This window comes from Notolepis coatsorum (genome assembly GCF_963971535.1).
Source record: "Notolepis coatsorum genome assembly, chromosome: 7".
NCBI lineage: Eukaryota > Metazoa > Chordata > Actinopteri > Aulopiformes > Paralepididae > Notolepis > Notolepis coatsorum.
This window is the reverse complement of record NC_140171.1, coordinates 43,625,165-43,636,075: the sequence shown is the minus strand read 5'-3', so window position 1 is coordinate 43,636,075 and position 10,911 is coordinate 43,625,165. Positions and strand designations below refer to the sequence as shown.

The window sequence follows — 10,911 nt, the reverse complement described above, 5'->3', positions numbered from 1 at the left end:
CTCAATCAGCGCCTAGAGGTTGCTGTTTACCATGTGGTAAGAACGCCACCACTTTAAAGAATAGGGATACATGGTGGTGTTTGCAGGGCTCAAACTATATTTTATATCATAGCAATGGATATAAAACTATTGCCCATTTGACATCGAGTATCTATCGTTCAATTTGTGAAAAAGAAAAAAAAATTCATCCATACATTCCCGTTTTATACTGTAGTGAATATGAGTATAGTTTTAGAGTAATCCTGTGTAATCCCAGAAAACGCGCTATGCAGCGTTTAGTGCATTTCACTAGAAACCGTGGCGTTTCTCGCATATATCAACAATCAATCTGAAATCAACGCTATATTATCGGTATTATGTTTCATCATGAATGCGTGAAAGGGTGAGGGGGGGGTCATTTTTCTATGCTTTGATCGTCACCAATGGAATACCTTACACACATTAATACACACATACGTTCGGATCGCAGGGAAGGGATTCTTCGATCAATGCAAGATTGATACCATATAGCCCTTACCTTGACTAGGATGTACTGTAAAAAGAATATTCCAATTATCTGATTGCCATTCCAAGTATTGATGTCGATCGTGTTGCCAACATAATCCACCAAAGAACATGAACCGGGAGTGCTTGATTATCCTCAACCCATGCGTTATAAACGCTACTCCTGCCCAACAAGGAAAACCTGGACCAGACTTTTTAGATCGACATACAGCCCAAGCCAGAGAGTTCCCAAGGATGTGCAATACCGTCCGCAAGGCGGCAGGTGGCGGTATTGGACGTTTTCGTTCTCAGACTCATTCCCAATGATAACACAGGCTCCCTCGATGGATTATGAATGGGAATATCGAATAAAAGAAATAACGATAGAAAACCCGACTTTTCTCGGGTTTGGTGGTCAAGCAATGGCGAGTTAACCCGACTATACGTGAGTGGCGTCCAATGAGTTAAGAACCCAATTATTTCAATGTAATATTTAAGCGCAGATGATGTGTTGTGATGGGGGGGGTCCACTATCAACATTATATTGACAAGGCACTATATGATTGTATAGCAAAAGACCAACAAGCTTTCTTGGGAAAACGTTTATTAATGGATATGATATCCATTGACTCCCGATTCTATTGACAGAATAGACTAATTTACCTTCACAGTTAAAAAAAATACTGTATATCTCTATACATAAATAGACTGCTGTGTATACAGATATAATGGCTCCAAGGAGGGAGGGGGAAGACAAGGAAAAGGCAGGAGAGGGGAGCGAAACCTAAATTGATATGACAGTGGCCCTCAAACCCTCTTATATACAAAAGATGTCCATTTCTTCTCTCAGGACTGCTGAAGCCAAGCGAAGAGTGAGAGGAAACCCTTTTGCACATCTGCAAAGCAAATGGGCCATAGTATTATATTTACATACATATATATATTATATATATACCGGTATATATTGTTTTGCTAAGCAAGTCATTTTGGGGCCACTATGGGTGGGCAGGGTGTGTACATAGTTTCCGCATACCCATGTGACTAAAGAAGTGTCTTGTGCAATGTGGCATAACAACAAGTCAGTCCAGAGTGTGGGGGGAAGTAGATTAAGAAAAATGGGTGCTGGGAGGTAGCAGTGTCCATTAGGGGGGGGGGGGGGGGGTGGATGACAAATAGATTTAAGGAAAATGCGTGCAGGGAGGTAGCGGGAGAGGGTTTAAACGATTCCATATTTTGCCAGGTCGCTGAGCTCCATGTCACCAAAGGCTTCCCATGGGCAAATCACTGTGATGTCAGTGCCAAGACCCTCCATCCCTGGGATTTCATCCCCGAATCTGATTGGAGAAGAGAAGAGTATCAGTCATGTAAATTGAATGGATAAAATATTTAATTAGTGAGTGTTTGCCAAGTTATCTTTTAAACTGAGCATATAGCCTACCCCTTCTGGCCAGGCTTGGGGGCCTTGCTCTTGAAGGTGCGAGTGCTCCTCTGCTTGAATTTGGGAGGTGCCCTTCTTGTCTGCGGCAGTTGCAAGTGCAACACCTGCGTCTGCCATTTCGATTAGTTACTGAGAAAAGTAGAGAAAACATGTTTGGTGAGTTAGCTATGATGTGTCATTCGGAAAGAAGGATATTTCAAGTGAAAAAAGTCAATATATATATTCCCCACCCCATTCCATCACTTCATTACCCTTCTTGTCTGTATAGAAGCCTTAAACCTGAAGCATCCACTGTGTCCGTGCGGCTGTGCCAGAGTGATAATCTCCCCAGATTAGTTGAAATTAGACTCTCATAACTCCGTAAAACCCTGTTCCAGAAACAGCCAGCACTTTCCTTACCAGGTGTAAAATGTGCCTAATCGCTGGCTATTTTTACACATTGGCTTTAAAGATTAGTCTTTTTCCAAGTTACAGATTGTATATCTTGTGACCAAAATACCCCCAGAGTTACCGTGTCAACACAAACGTGTAAGTAATAAACCCTCTGTATAAGGAGATCTTTCACTAAACGGTACATTTTCAATCTGGATTTAAACCCTAATCACCTCCTGACCTTGCTTGAAAAGCTCTTGAATGCACTTTCAAGTGAGGTCAAATTTGACCAGGCTTTGGAAAATGCTTGTTTAACTATAAACAATTTAAACATTTGACTAAATAACTAACCAAAAACAATCGCCACTCCCTAAATATCTCCTGTATCTATGGTGGACCAGCACCCAGTGGAAAAGGATGAGACTAAAGTACTGACGCATCCACCAGTAGCTCAGTGTGTGCAGTAATGTCAGGTTTGATGAGTCACTGGAACAAATAGGCTATTATTTCTTTCCCTCAATAAAATGTCCTCAGGCTATTTAAGTTTTGATATTGATTTTACTTTCTTTTCTGCCAAAGCAGTGAACGATGGAAACCCAACTCAACTAAAGCCCTCTGCATTGTCTTGATACACCTTAATTCAGAGTAAGATCCATGAACCTTGACTTGTACCTCTTATCAAGCGGGCAGAAAAGTGGCAATTTCTTAACTTGAACTTGAGGACTGCATAATTTTTTTGCAAACCAAAACAACATACTTTATACTTATAGCACATGCATGAGCCTGGTCTATTTTGAAAGATGATATTCTGAAGTTTCTGATTCCAGAATTATATTTTTTTACTTTTAGTGCTAACGTAATAATTTTTTTTACTTTTAGTGCTAACGTAATAGAGTAACATAGGTCTGAACTTGAGTTGTAGAAAAACTTGTTACTCAAGTTTTTCTGTAGTAGTTAGTAGTCCAGAGGTAGTATTTCCCCAGAATGTGGTATGGCTTACAAATTGAGTGATTAGGAGTGATTTTGGTAAACTGTGTACAAAAGAAAAAACGGAGTTTTCTCATAGACTTCAATTCATTCGGCTGTTTTTCTCTTCCTGTTTTCGCTTGTTAGTTTTTTTGTTTTGTTTTTTAGATTCATACATCCCCACATGGTATTTCATTGGTAAGCCACACTCATTTGCTACAACGATCCACAATCATTTTCGAGATCGGATCTAGATTGACGGAGCTACTGCGCCATGAGTCGGGAGTGGTATTTTGCGCAATACCGTGTACTTTGCACAAGCCTCAAATACCGGCATGTAACTCGAGAACCGCTGAATGGATTTTGGCGGATTGTGGCGCTATCGACAGGCAACAAATAAGCCTTCAATTCGATATATATATATTGTATTACAAAATATGCACACCCGAGCCACTAGGGGTCGCCAAAGTGCCGGTGGGCAAATCGTCCTAAAAAGGTCCCGCCGGCGGGACGTTGCATGCTAATACTCACACAGGCCAGCAGAAACAAGGAAACACGCTATAATGGAAAAAGGTTAATCTAGTCATAACTCAAAACACTATAAACTGTACTATTGTATAGATAAGTACAACTTTTTTTACCTTGATGTTTTGGTGCAGAAATCTAATGCTTTCATCAGAGGCACCACAGGTGTTATTGTGATGTTTGCCGTCAACTTGGTCAGAATTCTGTCTTTTATTAATCAAATATTTTAGCCAAAGTGGCTGATAGAATTGACAGACTTATGTCATTTGACATTAATTGACACTTGTGTTCAGTTCAAGCCCTGATTATCAATGAAAAGCCCCATTCAGTTCTGTCATTGACCATTTTACTCTTATGCCATGCTCAGGTTGGGATTCCTTTCCTCCTTGTTCCCACCATGGCCACGTGTGAATATGATACATTTTCAAACTTCACATCCATCTATCCCCAAAGCCAATTGTCTGCAGGTCTCCAACCTACGGAATCCCAGTGTACTCTGTATTCCTGCTGTTCATCATTAGCTCAAGGTCTGAAGCTGAATAGTTGAAGTTGAGAGTTCATCCTACCTGTCAATGCGGTGCCAAAGGATGCTCCTGGCTGCTGCTGTGTCTCTGAAGTCTCGTTGGTGTCTTCCTCCCCCTGAACTGGCCTCATATATATATACTCCTCCCAGCTAATCCCCCTAAGATGCTGACCCGGTGACCCCGTTATTCACATGCTCATCCAAAAAAGATGAATGCTTGACATGTGTTCTCAGCGAGATAAAGGTGGAGAAGCCTCTAAGCAGGTTACACAACAACACAACACTTTACATAACTATAGAGCAAAATAACAAACAACACTTTACATAACTATAGAGCAAAATAACAAACACATCCAGATCCATATACTCCCCCTCAAGAAAGCTATGACTAAAAGAAAGAAAGAAAGAAAGAAAGAAAGAAAGAAAGAAAGAAAGAAAGAAAGAAAGAAAGAAAGAAAGAAAGAAAGAAAGAAAGAAAGAAAGAAAGAAAGAATGAATGAATGAATGAATGAATGAATGAATGAATGAATGAATGAATGAATGAATGAATGAATGAATGAATGAATGAATGAAAGAAAGAAAGAAAGAAAGAAAGAAAGAAAGAAAGAAAGAAAGAAAGAAAGAAAGAAGAAACATGCACACACACTCAAACATAAGAGAGCACTTTACCTACTGTCAGACTCCATTTGTTGTTGTTGTTGTTGTTGTTGTTGTTGTTGTTGTTGTTGTTGTTGTTGTTGTTGTTGTTGTTGTTGTTGTTGTTGTTGTTGTTGTTGTTGTTGTTGTTGTTTTGACTAGTTTAGAAGTGATAGCAGCACCACATATTTCAGAGGAATGTAAAGTCGCTTTTTCTCTTTGTTATAAAATAAACATGAACAATGTGACAGTTTTCAGTGTATTTCTTTTCTTTTTATTGTCAAATATTTTCACTCAATAAAACCTAATATTGCAATAATAATATTAATTATACAGTATATTGCAGCAATGTATTGACAATTATTTTGACACTTCTTATTGGCAAATATTTTCACTCAGCAAAACATAATATATATTGCGACAATGTACTGTATTGACAACTCTTTTCACCCCAGCTTTTTTTCCCCTTTTCCCTTTTGTGAGAGTGCCCAACCTTTTCTACACCAGTACGTACAACACATACTGTACACCAGCCCACACACAAACATTCCTACTACACATGTGCACACACACACATGCGCACACACCCACATGCGCACACATAATAGAAGTAATAATTATTATTTTTAAAGCTAAACATAAATCCATTATATGAATTAACAAAAGAAAAGACAAAGAAAAAATATAATAATGAAAATAATAAATAAAGAGTGTAACCTTAAAATTCTGTAAACTCAGCCTTTGGGTTTAATTAAGTCATTATCGTGAAAGTGAATGGATGCTGAAGTATATGGATTGGTAGATAGACAATTACGCTTAAAAACAGAGAGTAGAACATATATTGAACATAATATGCAATTATGTTCCCTTGAGCATACATTTACATTTACATTTAGTCATTTAGCTGACGCTTTTATCCAAAGCGACTTACAAGTTCTGTACGACAAGCCATCAGGAAGGGCACAACTCTATCAGCTGAGTAAAATAAAGAATAGAACATTTTAAATGTAAACTAACTTTCTTCTTCTCCCTTCCCTACTTCCAAAACCATCCTCCCGTTCTGACGTAGCTCCTGATAAGAATACAATTTACAATTTACAATTTAGTCATTTGCTGTCGCTTTTATCCAAAGCGACTTACCGATTGTGAGCAACATTTCACCAGGAGGAGTACATCTCCTCCTTTGTTTGTCAAATAATATTGAGCTTGAGTGTTACACTCTGAGTGCAAAGTAGTATAGGCATCTTACAAGATAGGTAGTAGTATAAGAATAGTAGCATAGTATTAGGGTACAGTACTAACAGGGTTAGTATTTAAAAACTTTTTTTTTCTCCAGATATTATTTCAGATATTGTTTGAAGAGGTGTGTTTTTAGTCAATGGCGGAAAATTGGCCTGACTGTGCATGGTGGGGAGTTCGTTCCACCATTGTGGAGCGAGGACTGATAATAGCCTGCTTCATTTTGAAGACCCCCCAGGAGCTTGGATAGGAGTGGATCTGAGGCACCTAGAAGATGCAGAGCGTAGGTCTTGAGAGTGTGTAGTTAGACAGTGGCGGACTAGGCTGTTTGAGGGGCAGGGCGAAAAGAAAAAAAAGGGCACCACTGAGTCTGCGCAACATGGGACCACATCAGTGAGCAAAAAGCTATGATGCGCCATGTATGGTGAAATAGTCTTCATCCTTGATTAGATTAACATTAGAATAACATAGACAATCCAGATTAATAGTATAACCACACCTCTATGATAAAAACACACATGTTTATTTCACCTCATTATCATGGTGTTTGAAAAGTAGATTTATCATGGTGTTTGAAGGCCTAAACCATTGCTGCAGTGGTACATTTCTCAATGCTAAATATATCAGTGAGGAATATAACTATTTGGGAAACAACATTTTAATATGGTCTGGGTTGAAAAATAGTGAACCTATTCTTTAAAAGCTATTTACAACAAATATTTTTACAGGATATAAAACTGTTTAACAGTTAAAGTTAATTCGAGTGCCATTGAGCTTCTTCCTTTCTCTCTCCTAACTCTCCTTCTCTCCTCCCCTTCTCTCCTCCTGCCCTCTCCTTCTCTCCTCCTCTCCTCTCCTTCTCTCATCCTGTCCTCTCCTCTATCTCTCCCTCTCTCTCCCTCCCCCCTCTCTATCTTCCCCATTCTCTCCATTAAACTTAATATATTGTACCTGTAATCTGTTTGGATCAGTGGGATATTTTAATGGCAACAGGAGAGCATTCAAGTTATTTAAGACACATTTTTCTGTCCAAAATAAGCATTATTGACCATGTTAGCACCAGATTCTCAGTTATAATCCAAACTATGGCTCTGTGAGACAAGCTTGTACACGTAGCTAGTAGTGAGGACTTACAAATACATACCTGTATCCTTATCTCCTCCCTTACTATTGTTGCTTTGGACCCAATTTTTCAAAGAGAAGCTGCCTCTCGCAGCATTTTTCAGCTGATTTTTAATATTCTTCCGATTTCTTTCTCTCCTTGGCATTCTGTAATCATAGAATATAGGCCAATGCTAAACCCACTTTTAAGTTTACTACCACTCTTAACCTGTTAAGCTGTAGCCTAGCCCTATTTTCAGAAATGTCACCTAAAGGTACATGCCTAAGTAAATGGAAGATTGCTCCACTTCTACAAGGTAAATTGGCATGTTCTTGGTATCTAGGAACATCTAGGGACCTGGGGGTATGTATTCCCAGTGTCAAGAATATTGTGTCTGTTACTAGGCTTGAGTAAATTGTAATGAAAAAAAGGAGAATATAAATTATGATTTTTTTTGCATCTGCCGGTGAATAACAACATGAAAACATTGAGGTTCTTTTGATTTCACTCACTGAGCTCATTCACCTTATCAGTGGAGGCGCCGGCGGCCTATAGCCAGGCCCCCACACCGCCCCACGCCTCACAGCCAGAGGAGAGAGTACTGTCTCGTCAGCGGCTGCTGCGAGACCGCAGACCAGTGGCCTTGCGACCCCTGCACGAGGCACCCTGGCACTTAAAGCGCATAATGAAAGACATGGGGCCTCACAGTACTGACAGACCTGGGCGGCCTATAGGTTCAGGCGAATTTGAAGTGCGTGGCTCCCCCCGGGGAGTAGACCGACGCCAACATCTCATTGTGTCTAGCAAAACTCTATGTTCATCCCCTCGTATGCGATACGAAAATAGGGGCTCTGTTTCACCTCTGGCGTTGGGCCACGTTACTATTCCTGCAGGGAAGCGTAAGCGGCCCGACAAATCACTTCTCATGACAGAGGCTGATACCCAGACCCTTGCTAGGCCTGGGTTTGTCTATGAGAATGTTGTATTTTCAGACGGCCCCTCTGCCACATGCTCTGCGTGTGTGCTTGACGAGCCTGATGCTACACATGATGACGGAGCAGGTTTCAGCCCGTCCCGAAGAAGTCATCAGAGTGGGAACCCCTGGCCGCGTCACAGCGACGTAGTGTCACAGCACGGGTTCCCCCAGCCCCGCCCTAGAAAAGAGTGTTCCTGACAGATAATTAGATACAGTAAATAGATTACACCTCAGTAGCCTCTAACCTCAGTCCCGCTACAAATAGATGTGCTGACTGTTAATTAACTTAGGGGCTTAAAAATAGAGGTGTTGTGTATTTTTGGTAGAATCATGGAGCTATTTAAATACTGTACATTATATTTACAACTCCCATAATGCACCATGTACAGTACATTACAACCTCTTGTCTGCATTCTGTCTAGATTATGTTAAAATTAGATTATTGGAAAATTACCATTGCAATCTATTTTTTTTCTCTCTACCTTCTTGTGCTGATTAAATAATTGTTTTCCTTGAATTTACTAAACTGTCTCATATATTACAAAATTCTGAACACGTCACCAGTCTACACTCAAAGAAGTGAGGTGTGAAAGGGACAGGTTTCTCCGAGTATATAGGCATAAAATGTTTTGGGTGGCACCGTGGCATTTGTTATCTGCCTCTTCTCTGATCTCAACAATGTGATGTGTAGTGTCTTTTGATTTTATTTCTTTTTCCTTTTAGCTGTTTAGATACTGTCTTTATTAGAGGAAAACGAGGGGGGGGGGGGACAATCTGATGATTGAATTATCTTCATTTGAATAAGAAGTTACAAATTAAGATAACATGCAAGGAACCATGTGCTATTATCACAGCCAAAAATAACTGCACAAAAATATCTACCTTGAATACCTCTCACAGTTCTATATTTGATCCTCCACCTGAGATGTGGGGACAAAGGTCAGGGAGGGGCTGAGAGAAGAGATTTGAGCAAAGCTGAGCAGTACAGGAGTGACAGCATCAGAAGGGATTAGGCAGAGGAGCATAAAAGAGGGCTGCTGGTGTAACGGGGAAGCCCGTGGGTATGTCCACAGTCACGGAAACAGGTGTGTTGACGAGTGACTGTGGCAGTGCGGGCTGGTAAATTAAACTCACTTCCCCATAACAGGGTTAACAGACGCATAGGTACAGTAGTTAGGAGTGAATTCACTTCTTAGTGCAGTGGCCTGTGTCGTCGCCCGCGGACGCGGACTCCCCCTCGGGACATTCTCATTTAACATCAAACACAACGCAGACCCAGTATGATCCGTCACACTGGACAGAGGGAAATAGACACAAGCAAGAAACTCATCTGAGAGACTATAGCACACATTGTAACTGCAAAGACAGGATGATGAAACTACAAACTCTTTCTCAGCTTCAATTTGGAATTCATCAGAACCTTTGGGATATGATTGTTACAGAGTGAGGGCTGCAGTGATCTGTTGATACTATTACTGAGAAGCAATATATATATATATATATATATATATATATATATATATATATATATATATATATATATATATATATATATATATATATATATATATATATATATATATATATATATATATATATATATATATATATATATATATATATATATATATGTTATGTTATGAGCTAGCTTCCAAAATAAGTATGTGTCTGTGTGGTTACAGGTAGTAGTGATGATGGGTCAGTGGAGCATGTCCGCACAATCCCAGTATTTTGTAGTCATGCTGCTTCCTATGCATTATTATATTTTACAGCCGTACCATCTGTGGCTTTATCGGCGGACATATTTATTTGAATTTGTGCCTCAAAAAGCTGTGGGTGCATGTTTAGAAAGAACTGGTTTTCATTGGTGATATGTAATGATGATTCTGGGTAATTGTGTGTGTCAGTCGCCCTGTGTATTATTTCATATTAATATGAAGTAGCCATACTGCATAGAGCTCAACCAAAGCATTCAGAATTTCCTGTAAAATAAAAAATAAACTGTACACAAGTCAGATTAGACATTGGTTTGTGGTGTAATGAAAGGTCTCTGAATACCTGTAAGTTTCACAAGATTTTAAATTGTCTTTATTTTATTGAGTTGAATGAGGGAATTACCGCATGTGACCCTCATGGAATTTTGACCATTATGCTGGTTTCTAATTGTGCATTTTGGTGACTGGTTATACAGTCTGGTAATTAGTTGGGTTGAGCATAAGAAGGATAAGAAGGAGCAAGTAAGCGGCGTGAAGACAACAAGGAAGATCTAGGGAATATACGTTATTCCTGCACCTAATTAACAATGGGAGGATGCATTTAAAAGAAAAAAGAAAAGAAAAACAGGGGTTGTAAAACATTTCAGAAAGCAGTAGACAAAAATGTAGAGGACCACAGATGAATAATAATAATAATAATAATAATAATAATAATAATAATAATAATAATAATAATAATAATAATAATAATAATAATAATAATAATAATAATAATAATAATAATAATAATAATAATAATAATAATAATTAATAATAATAATAATAATAATAATAATAATAATAATAATAATAATAATAAATTGGATTTAGAGAGAGAAGTGCCTTTCTCAGACTTAAGGACACTTTACAAAAAAAGAGAAGCTATATAAAAGAAAG

The 10,911-nt window shown here is 38.9% G+C and overlaps 1 pseudogene across 1 annotated transcript; it reads right to left on the bottom strand.

The window, feature by feature from the left end:
• Window positions 1-1,699: 1,699 nt before the first annotated feature.
• LOC311231950 (retinal cone rhodopsin-sensitive cGMP 3',5'-cyclic phosphodiesterase subunit gamma-like) lies at window positions 1,700-2,038 on the bottom strand (annotated as a pseudogene). The gene is made up of 2 exons: window positions 1,922-2,038; window positions 1,700-1,817 (listed from the first exon to the last, which is right to left on the bottom strand). The product of its transcript is annotated as a retinal cone rhodopsin-sensitive cGMP 3',5'-cyclic phosphodiesterase subunit gamma-like (transcript).
• Between the last annotated feature and the right edge of the window lie 8,873 nt (window positions 2,039-10,911).